General features: G+C 33.7%; 1 protein-coding gene across 20 annotated transcripts in view; it reads left to right on the plus strand.

Moving 5' to 3' along the window:
- MAPK10 (mitogen-activated protein kinase 10) overlaps positions 1 to 25402 on the plus strand; it is a 417591-nt gene that overhangs the window by 253633 nt on the left and 138556 nt on the right. The window contains exon 1 of one of the 20 annotated variants that reach the window (XM_036227750.1): positions 11149 to 11367. The exons of the other annotated variants lie outside the window; for them this stretch is intronic. The gene's annotated coding sequence lies outside the window, so the exon portion shown is untranslated. Of the gene's footprint in view, positions 1 to 11148; positions 11368 to 25402 lie in introns of those variants that run through there. 20 annotated transcript variants of the gene reach the window in all.

Consider the following 25402-nt stretch of genomic DNA (forward strand, 5'->3'; position numbering starts at 1 on the left):
GGAGTTGTGAGAGAAGCTGCATGGCTCACAAAGCCTAAAAGATTTCTAATGTGGCCTGTTTTAGACTAAGTAGTTTTGTGACCCCTTTTTTAGATAAGTCCGAGTTAAAAATAACTCAATCTTTGTTTCTTTATAACATAAGGGCACTCGATTCACATATAACCTACTAATACTGGGGATTCTAAGAACAAAGCTGTCTTCATGGACACTTGGCTGAGTGCTCTACTATTGCCATCTTGAATAATACCTGTTGAAAAGAGGCCCTGTGTTTTTGCAATATTTAGAGATCAAGTTTCTTTAATCTAAATATGAAGGAGAAATAAATGAACTAGTATTCTTATAATTATGCTCCTACATAAGTTGCCAGATTTAACAAATAAAAATACAGATGTCCAGCCAAATGTTATTTTAAATAAACAACAAATAATTTTTAGTAGAAGTATGCCCTAAATATTGCCTGTATTTTGTCTGAAATTCCACATCTACAAAACTGTTAAGTTCTTTAGGGTTGATAATGAAGTATGCATCTGAAATATCTACAGTGCAATTGGAGAACGTACTGTAGAAATTATTTTAATAATTAGGTTTCTAAAAATCCTCTCCTTGCATTTTGATTTTCTTGTTAGAATGGGTCTTGGGTGAGGATTCTAAAACTTATCAATTCACACTTTCTGATGAAATGTTCAAATGGAACTAAAATTTTGATATTCCTTAGCTTGCTTTTTTTGTTATCTCAGCTCTAGAGTCCCACTTTTCCCAGGGCTGCAAAATTGCCATTCCTATCCGTGCAGACAAAAAAGGTCATTAATAAAACAGAAAGTAGCCTGAGTAAGGATTTAAAACTGCAGAGACTTTATAATTGACAATACATCTAGAGGTAATAAAAATGTTGACTAGATATTACATAATATTTTGGGATTAAAATCATTGATATAGTAATATTTTGCTGAAGTTTAAGTTGCTTAAAAATAAAGGTAGCTAAATCAAAGGTGGTTTAAAGAAATAATTTAGAAAATATTGCTATAGTGAGGACATTAGTAAGGTGAACTTATACAAGGACAATTTTGTTAGTATAAGGATAACATTAATTTTGATATATAATATTTAAGTACATGTTAGACTGATGAGTGATATGTATAAATAATTTCAGTAATTTTTATGATTCCTCATGTATATGACAGCAGAATATTCACGAACATGTATTTCTGAAGTAAAATTTATATAGTCTATTTTAAAAAATTAGGACACAGTAGGTTACAGCAAATAGTAGGTTATATGTATTATATACATGTACCTCACATTCTTTTTAAATATTCTCTTGGAAAAGAATATGCCAAATCCCTCTTTATGTGTTATGTGCTATTTTCTTAAAGTGGTACAATTTAAAATCATATGATAACTCATACATTGACAGTTTACATGCCTAATCTCCCATTTAAAATGAAATAATAACCTTCAAAAAGAGATATGGTATACAATGGGAAATATATTTTTTAATCAACCAAAATGTATGAATTTAGTTTTTCTATAATCACTTAAAGATAAAATGTGAGAAATTCTATGATTGATTATTTTCAGTTTTGACAATTCAAAGTTATTCTATAAACATGTCATTTTAATTTTAATTTGAAAAGTATATTATGCATATGATTGTTCATAGAATAAAATCTGAAATGATTGTACTTCTCATCTTAATAAAGTCCAAGAGAGTCTCTATATAAATTCCTTTTTAATTAGAAATTCACAATTAGAAACCAGTTGTTTCCTGCATTTTTAGCAAATCATTAAAAATGTTAATTTCCTTTATAATACAGAATATATCAATTTACCCTACTATAAAATGAATAATTTTTACATACATAGAGAGGTGCTAGAAAAAAGAGAGCCTAGATTCTTACATAGTTTTGTAACATGTCTACATGATCAAGGTTTAATAACATTAACTAATAGGGTTTTCTTTTTCAGGTATGGACATAATGTAGATTCATCTTGATGGCCCCACACAATATTCCTGCCGTATGGCCTTTTCATAACAGTTACTTTATGATTTTATTATAACCAAATTTCAGCTCATTTAAAATATTTTAATGGTGCATAATTGATATACTTGGGAGTATGGGCACTAGATAAGAAAAAATTAAACTTCACATGGATCCTGTAAAGTGACTTTGTTCTTATTGGGATTTAGTTAGGATATTTATGACTAAATATATCAAAATTTCAATGGAGTGTTGATGGGCAACTTTTAGTTACCTTGTAAACTCATAATGGAAGTTGAAAATGTCAATATATGGAGTATTTGTTTAAATTTTTGATTCTTGCTTTCTCTGAAGAAGAGAAAATTTAGAGGTCTTGTTAGTTGTTGCTATATATATACAGAGTTCAAAACTATATATAGTCTCTTTTTAAATAAGTATAGTTGAAACATGGACTTAAACTGTATTCTGTAGTCATGTTTGCTCCTGAAGGACTCAGATTAAGACATAAAGCTATGTTAACTGGAACAATACCTTACCCGGGAGCTTGTCTTCATTCATTTGGCAAATATTTATTTTGAATGTCTATCATGTTCTTGGTATTGTGTAAGGTGCTAGGTATACAATCATGAATAAGGGATATTCCCTTCCTCAAGAACTTCATTGTACAGTGGGAAACAGACATTTATAAGATAAAGAGTGATAGAAATGTGCTAATCATATCTTGGGAGCACCCTGGAGTGGCAGTTTTTCCCAGTCTGAATCTGACAGGAGAGGTCTAACAAAAATTCTAAGATGAATTTATATCTTAACTTTATATTAAAATATAAAAATAAATTTCACATTAGAAGTATATGGTAGAAGGATTTCAGGTAGAGGAAACTGTTTGAGGAGAGGGCAAGGGAGAAAGAACATGGGATCGTGAGGCATCGTGAGCAATTTAGTGGTGTTGCGACCAAGAATGAGATAAGGTCAGGAAGAAGGTCAGGACAAGAGAGAGGGAAGGCTAGAGAAACAGGCAGAGCTCAGATCATGTGGAATAAAAAAATGATTTGACATAAGCTTGGCAGATCCATATCAATATTGTTTTATGTCTCTCTTTCTCTCTTTTTTTTCCTGTTGTGTGAGAATACCATTTTTTGAGAATCTTGGAACATTTTTAGTTTGGTCTTACATAATCCCCAAGGCTGGCCTAAATGTCTATTAGGACAGACTCTACCTTGTAGTTGATTTTGCTGACCAATGAGAAAACATTCTTAGATACATGAGAATAATACTATCTATATGTCTCCTTTCAGATAATTCTTATATTCTACAAAGTAGATATTTATATTTCTTGTCATCTCTAGAAGAACAAATATGAAAGGGCCCCCTTCTCATTTCCATGTCATCGGGGATTTTATGTTATCACATCTGACAAGACAAATTGTAACATTCACAATGTGTTATTATTGAACATAATTTTTTTTTCAAAAATAAGGAAAAGCATCTGTCAAATCCATTGAATATATGCTATGAAGTGATGACAGGTAAATTGGATTTACAATGCCTTGGGAGTATACATTTCTCACATACAGGACCTATAATCATTTGAGATGATATTGGTAAATGTTCAGAGGCAGCCATATCATACTCTTAAGGATTTCATTCTCACTGTGGAAAGTCTTCAGTCATACTTGTAATATAGAGCAGAGAATTCCTCAGTATATTGTCCTAACATGGAATAGAAAAATAAATTTCAGGCATATCTGTTGTTTCTTATTTTCTGGAACTAACTCTGAAATTCTTGAGGAGAATTTAAAGTAATGGCTTCCTCTGAGATCTTTCCATTGTTGAGTAGCTCATTCAGAAACTGATTGACCTAATATGCCATTCACAGTGTTGAATTAAATTATTAGAGGGAAAGTATATTCCAGATTTGATGCCCTTTACTACACTAGCATGTGTCCCATAAAAAAATTTCAAAATAATCTTCAAACTCTGGCACAATCTACTGCAATGATGGTCACTAAACAATGATCTTTTAATCTATCACTAATAATATGCTCTGTTTTTCCTCTGCTTTTATATTTAATTACATTTCTCTTCATTACATATAATGTTATCTAAGGATCTAAAATGCACTATGATTTTGAAATATACCTGTCCACTGAAAGTCTGATAATGTCTGGCTTTAAATGGAGAGTAAACATTAGATTTTAAATACCTCTTAATAATCATGTTAACCCCTCACAGACTTGGAGTCCTTTTTTTAAATAAAATTATGCCTGCTAAGCTCACCACAATGAGTTATGTGAGCATATGATGAAAACCAGAAATCCCTATATAATGAAGAATATTTTTTAAATGAAATTTTATGTTTAATTTGTGTGATACAAGAACAATTTGCTTCTGTATGCTGCTTTAATCAAAAGGTTTCCCTTAATCTTCTCAGGGACATCTACTGACAGAAGTCTCTGTCTCTAGTCTTTCTCCTTTGAAATGCAGATGCATGCGTATGTCTATGTCTTATCTACATCTATATTTATATCTATATATTTGTCAACATAGATATCCAGGGAAACATTTATAGAAAATCTATAGGAGAGAAACTTAACAATGAAGCTTAGATCAGTGGGCACCAAGCATACAGTGCCCTCTGGAAATATTCCCTATTACTTTTAAATATGACTAGGTAAATAATATGTGTCAATATTTTATTAATAATTATTTGATATAAAAATTTTAAAATGGGAATAGATGATATAGTCACTCTCATTACTTTACTGATAAAATATGGAAAATATATCGGGGTCCCTAAGACCACTGCCAGGTTTGGAGATTCCTGGGAGGACTCACAGGCCTCAGACTATAGTCGTATAGTGAGTATTTATCAAAGTGTAAGGATATAAATTACAGTCAGCAAAAGGAACTGACACGTGAGTGAAGTCTGCAGGAAACCATACGCAAGCTTCCTCTACCAGTAGAGTCTCACAGGACACGGGTAATTCCTCCAGCAACAAATTGTGACAACGTGGCTACCAGGGAAGCTCACTAGAGACTCAGTGACTGTTGAGGGCTAGTCATGTCCCTTCTGCCTGGCATGTATCAAAATTTAAGAGTCTCAGAAGGAAAGCAGGTGTTCAGAATAAACCACATTGTTTGTACGCAGTTTGGCGTTCTTATCTGTTCTGGCAATGGTGGGTGGGAACACTCCTCAAATCCGAGTTCCCATATTCCAGCCAACGGCCAAACTTCCAAGCAGTCCTCTTTAATGATAGCAGTCTTAGGACTGCGATTAACTCTTTTTCTGCACAGAAACCAAGTATATTAAACTATTTAGATTCCTGCGTGGGCATTAAAACATTTTTCCTAGGGTATTAATGTACTTTAGCTGTTGAATTTACACACTATTTGGGAGCAGTTAATTTTGAGGTGTTTTTTTAGGTCAACTAAACATCTGCTGTCTATAAGTGTTAGACTACTGCAAAATATATGAGATTTTCTTTTAATTGCAATAGAGAATTGTACTTAAGATGTCATTTCTGTAAATGGCGAGTTGCATCCATTTGGGGCAATTTTTTTAAACTTCCATTTCAAAAGACAAGGTTCTCTGACCTTATTTCCTAAACTTGGGAGAAAGCACAAACTAAGGTATATATAGCCCTATGCAGTGATTATGTTCTTCTAAATTTAGAGTAAAGGAAGGGAAGCCACACGTATGTTTACAATTTACTGATATTGGGTTATTGATATTTGATCTCCAACTACTCTATCTTCTTCAATTCATTCTTTGTACTGACCCAGGGTGACCGGTTTTAAAACCCAAATCTGATGATGTCATGCTTACTCTGAAACTCTTCAGCGGTGATGATTGCTCTGACTGCACCCGCTCACATTTCTCTATGTTCCCTCTGTCACTACATTTTTGCATATGTTATTTTTACCTGGAGTTATCTTCACTTCCCTTCTTTATCTAGTTCAGTTCTACTCATTTGTCAGCTTTCAGCTCATATATCACTTCCCTAATATTCCTCACTTACAGGACTGATCCCATTATAATGAATAAGTCCACATAGCATAATACACTTTTCTTTTCTGGAACTTACCATAGTTGAAAATTGACATTTCTTGAAATGGTTTAGATTAATGTCTGTCATTCTGATTAAACTGAAAGCTCCTCTGTATCCTTAGTACGTAGCACAATTTCAGGCCTGCAGTATATATTCAGTAAATGTTTGTTACATGGAAACTTTGGGGAAGTTTCATTTGTTCATGCCCTCAGATCATTAGAATTGGGATCTAACTCCTTCATATAGAATTTTGGGTATTAAAGAATGACAACTAAGCCATAGCTCAAAGATTTAAAATAAAACTGTGGCATGTTTAAGTAATTAATGTAAAGAGGTGTTGTGCTCGCCCTGCAGAGGAAGAGTGGGCCCCCAGCCCCAAATTTGGTTTGGATATTGAGATTAATGATGCCACACATGCAGCAAGAAGGTATGAAAGGCTTATTACTCATAACGAGGCTTTCTGGGAAGAGAAGGGCATGTTCCTAAGCAGATCCAAAAATGGCATGAGAGAGCAGGGGAAAGAGATTGACTTGGGATTTTATCCTGGTTGGGGGATGGGGCCAGGGTAAGTTTCTTTATGCATGGTCTCAGGCTTGTGCGATTTGAACATCCTGATGGTATCAAAGCAGGGAGCATCTGGGGCTTTCTTATCAGCTTTCCTAGATGTGGGAAGGAAATGTAAAGGGGAGGGGTGAGGTTGGAATAGGGGCACTGCTTCCTCCTGTAGGTAGAATTTGCCGGAGGGCCCAGGTTTGACTCTAAGCTATATGGTAAGGAGGCCTCAGTGGCAGTGCTGATATTGAAGGATATGTAACCCTGACCCAAGGCATATGTACCCCTAATTATGGAGGATGATGGGCTCAGGCCCTGTGAGAGCCTCTCTTTCTAGAAGAATGCATCGAGCAGATGCCATTTTAATGGTATGTAGCATGGTGCTGACAAGGGCAGTTTCCTGCACCACAGTCCATGGGCAATTTATAGCCATTATGGATGGTCCAGAAATTTCAAGGGACAAGAAAGAAAGTTTCTAAAGCCTTTAAGTGCTGAAGTCTCAGGGAGGTGGGAGGTGGTGCTAGTGGGAGTGCCTACTGTATTGCAATTTGGACAGATTCTAGAGCCTTTTGCTATAGGGGGCCCCCATTCAAGGTGGGCTGATTTATATGTAACAACATAAATGGGCTTAAGTAAAATTTGTAAGTGAGAAATATTTTGCTGCTCAAATCCAGAAAGACCTAAAACATGTTGGGTTTGTCTTCACACTGTGAGTACTGAGGGTTGACAACTTTATTGACAGCGTCCGGGATGGAGTGACATTTGGCTTACGAAATACTTTTCAGGAATTTAACTGAGGTGGTGGGGCCTTGTGTTATTTGTGGGGCAAATGGCCCATCCCTTTTTTTGTGAGCTTATTTGCAAATGTTTGCACATTTTGAATAAGTGTGTCAATGGAATCTCTATGTTCATCAAGGTGATGTAATATGTGCTCCTAGAGAAAGTTGGATGAAGTTTAGAACTTGCCTGCAAAGATTGTGTGTGAGGTACCCAACCATGGGTAGCCAGGTAAAGGTGTATTGTGACCCTTCAAAGGTGAAAGCAAACTGTAAACTGTGGCTGAGAAGCTGTTTAAATGGGCACTGAAGAGAACATATTAATCAAATCTATAATAGCAAAGTATATACCGGTTTCCGATTGGATGAAGTCAATAATTTCAATAATATCGAGTGTAGGAACCTTAATGGGTGAGACCACAATGTTGTGGTAATCCACTATGAGGTGCCATTCATTTTTCCAAGTTTAAGAGAAAGCCAAATCTGGCTATGAATGGAGGAACAGGGGCCATTATCACCATTTTCCTAAATAGGTCTTACATCATCTTTGAAGGAAAGTCCAGAAAGCCAACTGCAAATGCCAAAGAGTTAATTTAATTCCAATTTATTACTTTTGGGGTCAGAGTATCCATAACCACTATAGGATATTTTAAGGCAATAGATACCATGGCTATGGAAAATTTAGGCAAGGCAATATTTCTGGTGGTTAAGGTGAAGCATATCTATTTGTCTCTTTTCATTTGTAACTTTCCTAAGAGTATAGAAAGTACTTTGTTTAAATTTAGTGGGTTCCATAGTTTAACTGTAGTTTGAGTCCCAGTATTGATGAGTTTATGATAGTTTGGCAATGGGTACATTTCAACAGATGTTAATTCTGAATCTATATTGTAGAGGTACAAAAGCCAATCAGGTCTCTTTTATCTTTTTCTTGTATATATTTTTTTTATACAACAAATATTTTTCTAATTGGATCAAAGTTTGGACCTCTGTTTCTGTTTTATTCATTCATTCATTCATTCATTTTTATTTCCACTTCAGGCATTAGTTTTTTGCTTGTTGTTGTTTTTCTTGCTCTTAAGTATACCTCAGTGGATGGGAGGTCCCTTCTATGCTGCTCATGTTTATATTTCTTCTTTCACAGAGCCTCGAATCAATATCTTCAAGATTAGAGTCCTCTTTCATTTCAGTGGTTGCTTTCTAGGATTTAAGAAACCTGGGTTAATGTTAGATTTGAATTAACCCCTTGGCCATCTATTGGGGGGAGCAGAGGGAGGCATGGGCATATAATCTTAAGGGTAAATATTTTTGCTGGTGACAGAGGTATAGGGAGCAGCAGCTGCAAAGACAGTTTATAATGTCTTAGTGAGCCATCAACTTTTAGGAGTATGACCTCAGAATGCCACATGTAACTGCATTTCCTCCACACAGTAGACAATCCAATGAGCCTATATGTTGCAGAGGATATCAGTCTTTTTCCTGATCACTCTATAGAAAAAGTCAATTCCTGTTTGAAACATAGATATTGAGCCTAGCATCCAAATATATGGTGGAATTAAGACATAATTAAATCTGAAACACAGGCCAAGACACATGTTCTAGGGCCTCTTTGAGGAGGGTCTCAATCCATACTCCTGTCCCTAAATGCCAAATAATGAAACACCTGACATAGGCCATTTAAATCTATAGCAGAAGCTTGGGAAGACTCAAGGAATGTAGCGTAGCACAAAGTAGCACAGCTCACAGCACAAGCTAGCCAGCCAGCAGGCTGCATCTCAAAGGGCAAGCTTTCCAGCAGGCAGCAGAGCCAGTTAGCAAGACAAAGGAAGAGAAGAAAGATCCCCAGTGGTGGCAGTTATCATCTATATATGTTGCCATGCCAATTGTTATGGTCACCTGCAGAGGAGAGATGGATCCCCCACACAAAATTTGCTTCAGATGTCAAGATGGATGATACCATATGTGCACCAAAAGGATATGAAAAGGCTTATAACTCATGCTTAATGAGGATTTCTGGGGAGAGCAAGCAGGTTCCTAAGCAGGTCCAAAATGGGTTGAAAGAGCAGAGAATGGAGACCAGGTTGGGATTTTATTGTGGTTAGGAGTGAGGCTGGAATGCAGGTTCCTGGGTGAATAGGTGAGTGCTTGAGTGTTTTGAGCTTCCTGATGTCACCAAAAGAGGGAGCATCTGAGTTTTCTTATCGGTTGGCTCAGATGGGGCAGAGAAGGGGAAATGCTTAAACTCCAAAGCTGTCAGTAAACTTTAAAAATGGAATCAGATTATTATGAGAGGGTGGGAAAGAACTGCATGTATTTTTTGGAGTGATTTAATTTTGGCATTTGAGGTATGTCTGTTTATAGGAAATGTTGGGTGTCTCATTTTTATGTAAATGATCCTTTTACTTGTGTTAAAAACCATGCTCGTGATAACTTTCCTTGTTCTTTTTTAATCTTAAATTTTATATTATCTGATATAAAGATTTACTATAGTACTGATTTACTAAATTTATTACTTGTAGTGCAGACTTTAATTACTATTCTGTGAGTCTAGCTCAAAATCATGAATTCCATCTGAATTTTATTGTGTTCTCATACAGAATTTATCTGGGGAGTCAGTCAACCAGAATGGTCATGAGCAGATAAGCTTCTCATTTTGAACAGTCATTACAATTTATGACATATTTATGACCACAATATGTAAATAGTTCTTTAAAAAGTCCCATGTAAAACTCAACCAGTAGGCTCATTTAGTGAGAGTTCTCATAAGAGCGTTCTCTTGTTCAATCACGTGGATGAGCCTGGTCAGCTCTGGCTTTGCAGTTTGAAATGTGGTTTAGCATCATTATCCTAGAAGTTGCCTATGGGCATGGATCTTCTACTACACTACATTTCATTTATCTTTTAAATTGTCTGGTATGAGTAGAATGTAAATTCAAAGAAGGCAGGAATTCTTTATCTGGTTAGTTCATTGCTATATCCTTGGTGCCTAGAACAATGCAGTAATAGCTACTGAATAAATAATCTATAATTGAGTTCCATGACAAGATGTACTTTTTACCTCTTTGATAATTAAAAACCGTTAACGATACTTTTGATGATTATAGTCTAATTTCAATTTCAAAATTTTGGTGTCCCTCAAACAAAGAGTACCATAATGATTGTTTATATGTGAATATATTAAGACAAGTAATTAGAAATGACAATCCACTAGAAACTTTAAAAGAAATCATTGGTACAGCAATTTGCTAAGCTTGTAGTGGTACAGATATTAATTATATTTATTTGGCACATTTGATTTTTAGAGAAATCTCATATGAACCCAATGATAGGTTATATATTACAGTCAGTCTTCAAGAAAACTAGATATGTGAGATTTGTAAATCAGATTATCTTTCTCTCTGCACCCTCCCCCCCGCCCCAACCCCAACCTGGAACTATATAATCTTCTTTCCTTATAGTTTCTCTTAGTTTCCATATTCTCATGTCACTGGAAGTACTGTGTAGTGGATAAGAATAAGGATTTTGAATTCAGACTGCCAGGGGTTGAATCCTGATTTTCCATTAACATATGACTTTGGGCAATTTACTTTCCATCTCTGTAATTTGGTTTCCTTATCTGCAAAAAGTGGCTAATAGTAGTATCTATATCTTAGGGTTATTGTGAAGATTAAGTGAGATTAAGTGTAAAGCATTTAGCATAGTTTTGGGCACAAGGGATTAATGCTCAATAAATTTTAGTGATTACTAAATTTTAGTGGTGACTGAAATATATTTTTATAATAACATGTGGCTCATTGTGGCTTTCTTTTTATACTTCCATAGCCTCGTTTTAAAACACAAGCTTACTCCTTTATTTAACTTACATAGTTTCTTAATTTTCCAATTCCAGATCTCCAAGAAAAAAAGGATGGTTGACCCAGATCACAATTTTAAGCTGGACCACAGAGATTTTAGCTGTCTGTCCTAGATCAGCTCAGGCCAGTCAACTATGATGGGGTGGGATGTGCTCAAAAGGTACAAAACATGGCTGTTTAGAAAGTAGTTTAGCAATACATATATAATTACACATAGCTACAAATACTCATGTATGTGTACTGCTTGTTTTTGAGTTATTGCTTGGATTTACAATAAAATAACATATAATATCAATTAAATCATTCTAATAAATGGAAATTATTTTATGATCAGTCAATGATGTAAAAGCTATATATGCAACTGGTTTACTTAAAACATTGTTTAGAAGGTTTCCCCCTACATTTGGGAATACTTAATCCATTTTATTTCTCAAGTATTTCAAAATTAATATAGTATTTATATTAGTAGAGGTTATTCGAAACTTAATTAGAAATTTATTTTATTTTGTAAAACTAATTCATTGACAGACTTTAACAAATAAAATAAAAAATTGAAAAGAGATTAAATACGGTTTAAAATAAAGAGACTAGGAGCATGTTAGACATGCTTTGGCAACTCAGGCTAATGTTTTTGTTTTTAACTACTGAGTCTGTAATAAAATGCATTTATAGGCATTTGTAGGCAATTTTGCTGTTTGCACTTTGCAGCTGAACATTTTTATATATTTACAGATTAGTCTAACAACCTTTAGTACTGGGACTATCTACTTTATATTAAATTTAAAATCTTCTCAGGACAGGTAAAGAATATCCTCTCATATTTTCCTAGGTTTATCCATCAGGATAGCATAATATTAATTTTAATTATCCAGTACAGATACCTATGTGTAAAAAAACCCCCTAGAAGTCTTCTTTAATTCAGGATGTTATGAAGATGACTACAGAAAATTTGAGAATGGCAAATCAATTTTCCTAATGAGATCAACGCACAATAGATTGATAAAGGAGTGATGTGTTCTGGTGGTAACCTTCAGTTTCTCCCTATTGGGGAAGTAGTGGTAATCTTTAACTTTTGTAATGTCTCCCTAAACTTCTCTCGTTTGTGACTAGTTTCTTAGACTATTCTTATCCTCTCGGTGCTTGATGTTTTTGAGGAATTCTGGTCAAGTTTCTTGCTGAGTGTCTTTCAGTTACAGTTCGTCCAATACTTCTCTCATGGTTAGACAGGAATCTTAGATTTTTTGTAAAAGTCCACAGAGTTGCTGTGTCATTCTTATCATATTACGTAAAGGGCGTATACAGTCAACATGACTTATCACTGATGATATAACCTTGATCAGCTTTTTGAGGTAGTGTTGGCCAGGTTTCTCCCCTGTAAAGATACCTTTTTTTCTCCCTATTCTTTTATATCTCTCTAGAAATAAGTCCCTAAGGGAGCTCACCCTGGGTGAGATGGTGGGGTCACCTCCTAGAGGGGAAAATTTCAACAAAATTGTTTGGAACCCTTCTGTAGAGAGATTTGTTTCTTCTCCCCATTCTCGAATTTAACGATTTAATAATATCAATATAGGCTTATAAATATTTATTTTATACTTTGGATCATAATCCAATACTCCATTATTTTGTTGCTTAAATTGTTTCACATATGGCCACTGGGTGCTCAGTCAGGTTGGTTCTTGTATCCTTTTGGTATGCCCTTATTCATAGTACTTTTAATTATGGTATCCCTCCAACCTCTCCAATATCTGAGATATTACATCTGCTAGTTCATTTCATCTCAGGTCACCACCTGTCAAAGTTATAACAATCGTTCCACTACTGCATATTAGGTCTCACTAAATGATGGGATCATCCTTGCCAGACGGGTTATCCAGATCCAAATTCCATCTTAAAGTCAGCTTCTCAAAACTATTTCTGGTTTCTAGATTGGACTCCCTGGGAAACTCATTCTGAGCCAGAGAGTGATTCGTTATGGAAAGCTTTTAGGAAAAAACCTGTGAGGAGATGCGAAGAGCAACATGGGCACAAGATGAAGGCAAATTGCAGTCCTAGTTGCATTAGAGGCTTCAGCTGACCCTAAGAGGTAGCCACGAAGTTGGAATGACCTTATAGAGATGTCTTGAGTTAAGACAAAGGGTGCTTCTATTTTGGGGACGGGCCTGGGAACTCTGTAACCTGCATTCATTTGGAAAAGGGAATGACCTTGGACAGAGAAGGTTCCTTTAGCAGTGGGCCATTCCCAGGAAGAGGCTCAGCTGTGTGCTGTTAGCAGGTCAAACTCTCAGAAGCTGGAGAAGTGTGTGGCTCAGTCCTGAAGAGAGAATCCAGGCATTGCAACACAGAATCGCCTATAATTGATAAATGTGCCTATTTCATTGTCTAGAAATATGGTTGGTTACTGCAATTTCTATAATTTTTGTTTGCTGCATAAGATAAATTAGCAGAAGCAGAGTCACCATCCAATGTGGCTTTTTCCTCCTATATTTTGAACTGTTCCTTTCGAGTCACTAACCTGTAAAAACTAGTGACATGTTGGATGGCATTTTCTTGAAGCAGTTTCTCAGGATTTATATATACCTTCACATTCCTGTTTAGATTGATCCCAACTTGGTGTCATTTCTCAATTTTTGCCTCTGTCTTCAAACTGGATTTTCTACATTTCTAGACATGTCCTTGGAATTTGAACCATGACTGTTGAAGCCAATTGGAACTTTCCAGCACCACTCTATTCAGTGGACTCTGTCCCAGCTGAGCTAGTTGGAGTCAGCTTTCAAGTTGGGGAAAGGGAGAATTCTCTAAACATGTTCATTGGAGAGGAAAGTGATACAAAAAATAAAAATGTTAATCCTTGGGCATGCTCAAATCGTTCCTTCAAAAGTCCCTTATGTTGTGAGACAAGTAAGACGTGACTGGATCTACTGAATATTTTTAAAGGTTATAGAGAGCCTAAAGATTGGGATAGAAATAAATTAGATAAAATAAACAAAAAGAGAGATGTATGACCTGATCTAAAACTAAAATGCTAGATAGAAATGCAAGGCAAATATATTAGGCTGGATATGTCACTAGAAGAAACCAAAAATATTATTGTGTTTATTGTTAAGAAACCTTTGAAAAATTTTGAACTTGCATTTCTAACTCAAGAAACAAATGGAGTTATATATATATATATACACACACACACACGCATGCATATATATACACATTTATGTATATGTGTATATATATGTTACATATATAATTTTATAAAATAAATATCAGCTAGTTAATTATATGATAGATTTATGTAAAGAGAGAAAAGAAAATATTCCTCTGTCATTTTTTATATGTTCATACTAAAATAGAACTTAAAGAAGACTCATGACTCAGTGGCCTTTCTTTTCTATCTCCACCCAGTCTACTTTTCAAAATGTAAAGCCTTTGCTGTAATTTTCAAAAAGAGATGGGCAGGATTCATAATTCTTATATTTTTTTGAAATCATATTGCTCCTATAATGGTCTTATATTTTTCCTTATTAATCATTGCTCAATTCAAAAACAGAAGTCAAAACTTTAGTACAGGGTTTTGTCAAACATGTTTTTTGTTTGTTTTCGTTTTTTGTTTTCTTTCTGTGGATGATGCATTTGGCTTGAGTAGCTCTTACAAGGGATGGCTAAACACAAGTCAGCCTTATAATGGCTTTATTTGAACTTTATTGCTTGTTGTGACATTTCAACTAATCATAAAATGTCACAGATAAAATTAAGCCAAACTAAATGGCATAACATTATATTTTGTCATGGGCCATATTAAAATGCTTTTTGATTTGTTTACACATTTAAAAAAATAATTTTATTAACATTTATGTAGGGTACATTTTAAAATATTTTTTTAAAAAACAACTCAATATTTCATAATTTACTTAAACTGGTTGTAGGAAAATTTCTAACAATAAGCTTTGCAAAAATGTGTGTGCAGATTTATGTTGTAAATTAGGTAATATATTATAATTCTTATGCATGTTTTTAGAAAAGAAATATTAAAATAATTAATTTATTAATAAAAAGCTCTTAACAGAAAACATCATCTGTAGATAGTTTTCAGCAGGTGGTTGTTTCCTTCTCTTTACCTCATCGCATAATCTATAATTTGTTTTGGTAGACACTAGCAGGTAATCAAAACCATCTGAATGGGAGAATATTAATATTCTACTTAAAGAATATAAAAGATTTTCCCTATGAAATACTTAATTATCTGAAGTGAAAAGTCTTTAAATTGTATATTAGTTATCATTAAAGAAATGACCATACTCTAAAAGGTTAAAGGTTACTAGATTAAACTTGCTACAATCTTTTCAACAAACATGAAACAATAATAGTATATATTTCTACATCTCCTGAAATAATAGATATATTATTCTTATAAGAAATATTCTTTTAAAATATCTACTGCAACTGGGTTAAAAGAATATATTAAGGAAACATTTGCCCTTATGTGAGTTAATGGCTTATTCTGCTTGAGCATTTGGGTTGTGATTTGAGTTTGTGCAGGCAATATTCCAAATATCCTTCTTTTCTTTCTTCATCCTATGAAGTGTGACTCATATAAAGAAACCTTTATGCTGCTAAACAAAATGAGTATCTATTTGCACTTATAATTCTTTAAGTCTGTACTTTATTTTAGAATTTAGAAAGATTTTGCTGTGCAAGACAGGATGTGTGCACCGAAAGGAGCTAGTCAAGAGAAATCTCCGAACGACAGACAGGGCGGGAAGGAGACAGTGGGAGAGGCTCTAGGTTTGCATGTGTGCTTGTGAAGTACAGTAAAGCAGTAGAAAGAGGAAAGTAGAGAGGACAGAAAGATGTATAGATGAAAAGGAGGGGCGGCAAACCTCATATCTGGGGCTTTGCGTGGTAATAAATCCGTCCCTACAAGAAGAATTGGTTTGAAGCCCTGGAAAAAACTGCTTCCATTTCCATCCTTCTTTTTACTTATCTCTACTTCAGAGTTTATGGTTAATTATTTTTACAAATCATTTCCCTCTTGCCCTCTTCACTCCATTCAGTTGCTAAGTGACTGGAAGATAGAGTGACCTCGGAATTTATTCTCATTTATATTGTCAAATTTTTCCACATCACTTAAGGGATGTATTTGTTCATGTAAGTTCAACACCTCTCCGGGATTCAAGTTGACATTTCACCTAATTAAGAGCCCCTACTGGCCTAGTTATTCTGAGGATGCATAATTAAAGCAATAATGCTACTTGTTCGATGGAATTAAGATTTCATTTTGCCTTTTAATGGCCCAAAGTTTCATTCCTTGTTTTTGCTTAGGATGTATTATTATGCCCATCCATGTTAAAATAAACATATTTTAAGAAGTCCATCCTTAGAAAAATTTAAAAGTTATTCTAATAGAAAATTTTTAACTTTGAGGATTTAAAAATACCAAATATATGTACAATATTTTAATGGGAATTCCTTGAAGACATTAGTCATGGCCTTTTATCTTTGAATTGTTCACCTTTATACATGGAGTCCCCAGTATAGTGCCTGACATAGTACCATTTTTCCTATTTTAATACTTTATTTTATATCCATCACTCTTCCATCAATCCAGTTGTTCTTTTATGTGGTTTCTAACTCTTATCTGTAGTTGCTTTTAAGATTTAATCACTGTTTAACTGTTCTACAGTTCTTCATAATATTTCTAGGCATAGATTTATCTTTATCCTTCTAAGGACTTCATTACTTTTTCAGCTATATAGGAGAATTAACTGTCATTATCACTTGAATATTGCCACTTGCCCATTCTATTTATTTGCTTTGCTCCTGTAGAATGCCTGTTATAGTAATTCTGCATCTTGTTTTTCCATTGTCTATACCTCTCAATCTTTAATATTTTTATATTTTCCATTTCTTTATTATTCTGATAAATTTCTGTAATTTCCTTCCAGTTGGTTAGTGCAACTGTTTCTATTTAACCAGTTTAACTGATCTGGTTTTTAATTTAGATGCTACTTTTCCCTACCATTTCTGTTTAGTGTATTTTCAAATATATTCATTCTTCTTATCATAGTGATAGCTTATTTCTATGACATTCACTTCTTATTCTTACTATTTAATTATTTTGCTCATTCTTACCTGTTGTCTTTCAATCATGTAAGTTCTTGTAGTGGTAATACTTATTTTATAGTATCTCATGATTCTCACTTGTGGTGTTTGCTTTCTTTTCTTGTGATATTTCTGGAAATTTGTGATTCATCTTTCAGTTTCTTCTTTTAGTCCTGGGACCTCATAACTTCTAGTCATGTGCTAGCAAATGTTTAATCACCAATTCTCTGAAAAAAAAAAATACTCTGATGTGTAGCACTTGCTAGTTTCCATGGTATTAAAAGTTCTGCCACAGCCAGTTTTAAGCAACTGAAGAGGTATCATCAAGCACAGGGTTGGGAAGAGATGTACACAATCAGCTTCTAATTTATAAGAGCCAATATCTGAACACCATTTTCAATTTTCCTTTTTAAATGTAAATTCAGGTGTCCATTAACATTTATTTTGTTAGAGTTTACCCAGCTCATCTTGAGTTCTGTGAAGTAAGAGTTTCCATGTTAGCTAACTCTAACAGGTTTCCAGGACCAGAAGCAGTGCTGTATGTTTAAAATTAAGAAAGCTTAGAAACGTTTGTGTGCATTGTAATTCTTGAATTGGTGAATTTCACCATTTCTACATCTCTTATTGCATATCTTCTTTCATAATACCCCACCCTATTTCTTATGCATTTGCCTCATTCCCATCTTTTATATTCTGCTCTCTATCTGTTGCTTTAACTCCTACTAACTAAATTTATCAAAGGATTTCTGTGGAAGCAATCATCTTGTTACATGAACAATATTTTAAGAGATATATGACTTTTAGATATAGAAAAGTCCAGATTTCTTGGAAGGAGATAATATTTATTAAAATTATTTATTAGAAAGTATTTTATATCTTTATATACTTATGATTAGAGACATAGTAAAATGTTTTCGCCTTTATACTGAAACTAACGATGTTCGTGGATAGGGGACTGGGAACACCTTTCTCTAAATGGACAGATAGTAAATATTTTACACTTTGTAGGCCATTCAGCCCCCAAAATAATTGCTCAACAATGCCAATATAGTGTGAAAACAACCATAGACAATATGTAAACTAATGGATGGCTATGTTCCAATAAAACTTTATTTATAAAACAAGTGGTGAGTTGAATTTGATACATTTATAACAGTTTGCTAACCTTTGTTACAAATGATAGTCTATGGACCTAAGAATTTATTAATATCTTAAAGTGAGCCTAGGCACAGTTCTTAATAACAAATTAGATTTAATCCCATTTTCTATTTCAGAACTTGAAAAGATAATTTAAGAAATATTTACTTTTCATTTATTTTTTTGCATAGTTGAGTGAATCCTTTTGGGCATAGAAGAGGGTGGGGTGTTTTTTGTAATTAACAATGACTTTGTATTCTGATAGTGTACATATGCTTGTAGACTGTTAAGAGAGTCATTTGTAATAAACCTGATATGTAATAAGAACAAAAATTATTTATAGATAATGAGTTCGTTAAATGCCAATTCAGCTTAGGAACTACTGGACCTTAAATTTTTTTTTTTATAATCACTAGTTCATTTGGTGTTTTCTTTTGTATATTTTGCATTTCAGTGACAAACTGGGAGCTTGGAGTTGCCCAGAAAATTAGATTTTTTACATTTGTGAAAGTTCTCAAACCTCCTGGCACATCTTACATACAAAAGAATCTAAGTATTGACCTGAGCTATTAAAACACATCATAGTTTCAGTCTTTCATAGCCGCTGCTGCACCAGTTCAACCTAATACATTCTTAAGTGTATCTAATTCATACAACTTGCCCTACTGCTTTGCTCAGAGTATCCATTAAGTTGCATAGGCATGTAAGAAGAAACTCAGTATAGTACGTTGCAAGGAATGCATGTATGGGGCTCTTTTCAGAAGAACAACCAGTAATTGAAAGTACTAAACTCCCCAATTATTATCCCTTCCCTTTTCAAGCTACTCATGTGTCCTATATAACACCAAAATATTTAGACTAATATGGAGATAATGCCCGGACATTTATGTTGTTTCTATGCAATGGTGCCAAATGCTCTCTGCCATACTATCAGGAAATATAAATAATTACTAAACTAGTTTTTTGTAATTCATCGAGATTATCATAAAGAACATTCTTTTTCTTTTAACTTCCTTTTGTGGAATAAGAAGATTCTGTAGTGACTGAGCGGCTTAGTCATGGTGCTACATTTGGAGTCTTCATAATGCAAAGCAGGGAAGGTCAGAATGCCTGCTTTTCATAGCAAGATTATTTATTCATGAAAAAATTAAAATACATTGGTTCATTTCAGGTGGTGGGCTGGATGTTATTATTTCCCACATGTCCAGTTCATCAATATAGAACTAAAACCACCCTGCTGGGTATCATTTCTAAGGGCCATCGTGGTGGACTTTTTCATACTTCTATTACTGCAAATTCCTTATTCCTAATTTCTTAGCATCAAATTTATTGAAAACTCACAGTTCTAATTATGAGGAGGTAATTAAAATACTTAGATTTGTATATAAGTGGAAAGAAATTTTTAAAATTTGATTTTCCTTTTATTTGAAAAACATTTACTCAATATTAGCTATTTATTAGGAATAGTTCTGGGCCCTGGGGTGGTGAAAATGAATAAAACATAAACACTTTTCCTGAAATGGTAATAATGTAGTATGGAACAAATACATGAATAAAAAGTCACAATATTATAATATATTTATAAGTATTAACAAAGTGCTGTGAGAAAACTGAGGAAAAGATTAGAGTAGCTGGGAGAACAATTCCCCATTTAATGTATGCTACAAGGTAATGAAACAACAATGCAGCAATATATTTTAAATGCTGGAAATGAGCATTTAGAAAATGTAAATAAAATTAAAATATCATTTATAATAACAAAAAAAAATAAGTGCCTAAGAATAAACTTAAAGAAAGATGTCAAAGGAGTATAACTAAAAATATGTGAGTAAATATAAAATATTTCTTTGTATTTTCTTAATTTCTTTAAAATAGAATTATATATTTAAAGTAAAAATATCAATGTGCTATGGAGTTTATAAAATATGTATAAGTAAAATACATAACAATAATAACTCAAAGTACTAGAGGGGAAACTCAAAGAATACTACTGTAAGTTTCTTAAACTATATGTAAAGTAGAATAATAGTATTGGAAGCTAGGTTGCTAAATATTAAAAAGGCAGATTATAAACTAGGATAACAACTAGAAAAGAACAAAAAGAAATATAACTAATACACTGTTAGGTAAAATAAAATGGAAAACAAAAAGATACTCAGTTCTTCTAAAAAAGCCTGGAAAGGAGGAAAAATTGAATAAAGAACATAGGGGCAAAATACAGAACAAACAGTACACTGGTAGATTTAAACTTAATAACAGCCATAATTACTTTCAATGTAAATGGATAACTACATCTGAGATCATCAGCAAAGTTCATCATCATCTCATTATTTCTATTCAGCACTGTGCTGGAGGCAGGGCAGTTAGGCAAGAAAAAGTAGATTGGAAAGGAAAAAGTAAAAACTATCTTAACTTGCAGACAACTTTTCTGTGTATCAAGAAAATCATAAACAATCCACAAAATATTGACTAGATTTAATAAATGAATTTAGCAGTGTTGCAGAATATATGGTTGTAACTATATTTCCTCGTATGATATTTAAAGTTTGGCCTTTCCTGAAATTTTCAATTCATTTGGAATTGTTTTTGTGCAAAATATGAGGTAGGGCTTGTCGAAAACTCTGGAGTCTAAGATGTTACCCTACTTGCAAGCTAACGAGTTAGCCTGCCACAGTTTTATGGATTCTGGCAGAAGACACAGATCCCTGGGTCAGATACAGAGGTCTTTATTATTCACATCAATAGCAGTAGCTAGAGTATCAGCATCAGTGACAATTCCTCGGGGTGACTCACAAAAGGTCAGGTGACTACTGTACATACAGTTATATTATAGAAGAGGAACTCTAACCTTAGGGAATCCAAATTTTTTATAATGTGTAGTAAGCATGCCTGACCTTTGCCCCAGAGGGACACCTTATCTATATCACACTGAAAAATAATGACTTGGCCTTAGTTCCAGAGAGAGATACTTCCTTTCTCTTGTTTGTTGTATAACTGTCTTTAAGAAGATTGTCTGGAATAAAGGCAGCCAGTGCTTCTGTTTGTAAGACATGCAGAAATGTGAGAGGCTTATAGAGAATTATCTCCCAACAGGGATGTACTTCCTCTCTTTTCATCCCCCATATTCATAGTCCAGTTGTCTCTGCAGGGTTTAATGCATAGTTTCTTTATTCGCCAGATATCTTTAACATAATCAGGTTTAACTGACTGTATTAACATAGTAAAACATAATGAGGTTTCTGTATATATATGTTCTTTTTCTGCTCTGTTATCTATTAATTGATAGTATATCTCTGCATCAACTCCACATACCTTTACTGACTAGAACTTTACAATAAATCTTGATCTCTGCTAGAACAATTTCCTCCCAATGCCCCATAAATATATGCCCACCTTATTCTTCAGAAATGTCATACATATTCTTGTCCTTTCATTCTTTCTTAAATTTTAAAAATCTACACTAGTTCCCATGTACACATTTTTTTTTCTTGCAATTCAGACCTTTCTTCTGGGATTGTTTTGCATGCTCCAGAAATTTGTTTAGAATCTCCTTTTATAAACTTTTTGCAGGTGTCTCCAATGTGACTTCCCACTGTAGATAAGTTCTAAACTTTGTTTCCTGTACACTGTACTCTGCCCTATAAAAACTAAAGTTCTTACACCACGTTTAATAACCTAGAAGAAATGGACAAGCTCTTAGAAATATACAACCTTCATAGACTGAATCATAAACAACTGGAAGCTCTAAACATATTGATCAGCAGTATGGAAATTGAAACAATCATCAAAAAACTATCAAAACATAGAAGTCCAGGACCAGTGAATTCTACCAAACGTTTAAAGAAGATTTAATACTTATTCTTCTGAAACTATTCCAAAAAAATGAAAAGAAGGCAATACTTCCTGACTCATTTTATGAGGCCAACATTACCTTGATACCAAAACCTGGTAAAGATAATACAAAAAAAGAAAATGACAAACTAACATCTCTCATTAAACACAGATGCAAAAATCCTAAATAAGATACTAGCAAATCAAATACAACAACTCATTAAAAAGATTATACACCATGATCAAATGGACTTCATCCCAGGGGCACACTGATGGTCTAACATACACAAATTGATTAATGTGATATACCACACAAACAAAATAAAAAATAGGAATTATATGATCATATCAATAAATGCAGAAAAAGCTTTCAACAAGATATAGCACCTATTTATGATCAAAACACAACAAAATTGGTATAGAAGGCAAATACCTTAATATAATAAAGGTCATATATGACAAACCCTCAACCAACATCATATTTAATGGTGAAAAACTAAAAACCTTTCCTCTAAGATCAGGAACAGGACAAGGCTGACTGCTGTCACCACTATTATTCAATATAATAATAGAAGTCATAGCAAGTGCAATCAGACAAGAGAAAGAAATAAAAGGCATTCAAATAAGAAATGAAGTCAAACTGTCACTATTTGTGGATGACATGATTCTCTTTATAGAGGACCCTAAAGACTCCCCTAAAACACTACCAGAAATAATAAACAAATAGTAAAGTTTCAGGGTACAAAATCAATGTTTAAAAATCCAAAGCACTCCTATACTCTAATAATGAATTGTCATAAAAAATGGAAAAAAAAATCCCTTTGCAATTGCAACAAAAAGAAAAAAAATACCTAGGAATAAACTTAAGGAAACATACAAAGGTCCTATACAATGAAAACTATGACACTATTAAAAGAAACTGAAGAAGGCACTAAGAAATGGAAAGATATTCCATGTTCTTGGATTGGAAAAACCAACATAGTTAAAATGACTTAATACCTAAAGTATTATACAGATTTAATGCAATCCCCTTCAAACGCCTATAACCATTTTTTAAAGAAATGGAACAAAAAAAAATCATCAGACTTTTATGGAAGCACCAAAGACCCAAAAAGCCACAGTAATTCTGAGAAAAAAGAACAAGGCTGGAGGTATTGCTTTTCCTGACTTCAAATTATACTACAAAGTGACAATAATAAAAATGGCATGGTATTGACAGAAAAGCAGACACACAGACCAGTGGAACAGAATTGTTCCACTTCTGAGAGTCCAGAAGTAAACCCTCATTTATATGGGTGAATAATTTTCCACAAAGAGGCCAAAATCTTACAATGTAGAAAAGAAAGCCTCTTCAATAAATGGTGCTGGGAAAACTGGAAAGCCACCTGCAAGAGAAAGAAAATTGACTGTTGTCTATCACCACACACCAAAGTTAACTTACAATGAATTAAGGACCTGAATATAAGACCTGAAATCATAAATTGCATAGAAGAAAACATACATACTAAACTTAAGGACTTAAAGAGGATTTTATGAATTTGACCTCAAAGACGAGTAAAAGCAAAAATAAATGAATGGGACTGTGTCAAACTAAAAAGCTTCTGCACAATAAAAGAAACTGTCAACAAGGCAAAGAGGCAACCATTCAAATGGAAAAAATATATTTGCAAACAACACCTCTGATAAGGGCCTAATATCCAAAATATACAGAGAACTCATACAACTTAAAACAACAAAAACAAATAATACAATTAAAAAATGGACAGTACCTGAATAGACACTTCTCTCAAGAAGACATACAAATGGCCAACAGACCTATGAAAAGATTTTCAACTTCAGTAGCTATTAGGGAAATACAGATCAAAATCACAATGAAATACCATCTCACACCTGTTAGAATCAACAGGGCAAGTAATAACAAGTTTTGGAGAGGGTGCAGAGAAAAAGGAGCTCTTATATATTGCTGGTCAGACTGCAAATTGGTACAGCCACTATGGAAGACAATATGGAGTTTTCTCAAAAAAAAAAAAAAAACCCAAAACTAAGAATTGAACTACCATATGATCCAGCAATCCCTCTACTGGGTATTTACTCAAGAAACCTGAAAATATTTATCCAAAAAGAGATATGCACCTCGATGTTTATAGCAGCATTATTTATGGCGGCCAGGACATAAAAGCACCTAAAGTGTCCTATGATAGATGATTGGATAAAGAAACTGTGGTACATATGTACAATGAATGTTACTCAGCTATAAGAAGAGATGAAATATTACCATTTGTGAAAACACGGATGGATCTTGAGATAATCATGCTAAGTGAAATAAGTCAGAATAAGAGTTGAAATCCACATTATATCACTCATATGTGGAATATAAATCTAAAAGCAACAAATAAAATGACAAACAAACAGAGACTCATGGACGTGGACATGTTACCAGAGGAAAGTGGGGAGGGGAGAGGTAGATGGGGGTAAAATGTCAAATAAGTGGTGACGGAAGGAAATCTAACTATGGGTGGTGAACACACAGTGCAATATATATATGACATACTGTTGAATTGTACACTTAAAACTTATTGTATTTTGTTGATCAATGTCACCTCAATAATTTTTAATAATAAATAAATAAAAATAAAAACTAAAGTTCTAGCCTTCAGACATCAGCAGATATCCTGAGGATAAGTAATGGCTTCAGCTCATTTCTTTCTTTCTTTACACAGATCCTTTCACATTATTTTCAGCATATCAAAATTTTTCTTGCCTTTTTTTTGTTTTTGTTTTTGGCAGCTCAGCTATGCATTTTAAAAGATATTTTGTATATTTCATCTAACTTTTTAAAGAGTTTTGCATTGCGAATAGTTTTCAGGATATCTAATCATTCATATTGCCAAAAATAAGTCTTGTGTCAATAGTGGTTTTGAAATTTTTTAATCTCAAAGAAATGTGTCTTTTTCACAATAAACATTCAAAAAATGTGTTTAAGTGAGTGAATAATATTTTAGTTGTGTTTCTCTGATGCTGCCTCATTATTTCCAAGTTACTCAGTGCCTAATATATCATTTCCAACATTAGATAATTTTTATTCTCTCCTTAAAGCTTTAGAGAACCACAAAATAGTTCGAACATATAGAAAA

Source organism: Rousettus aegyptiacus, unplaced genomic scaffold (genome assembly GCF_014176215.1).
Source record: "Rousettus aegyptiacus isolate mRouAeg1 unplaced genomic scaffold, mRouAeg1.p scaffold_m13_p_10, whole genome shotgun sequence".
NCBI classification, from domain to species: Eukaryota; Metazoa; Chordata; class Mammalia; order Chiroptera; family Pteropodidae; genus Rousettus; species Rousettus aegyptiacus.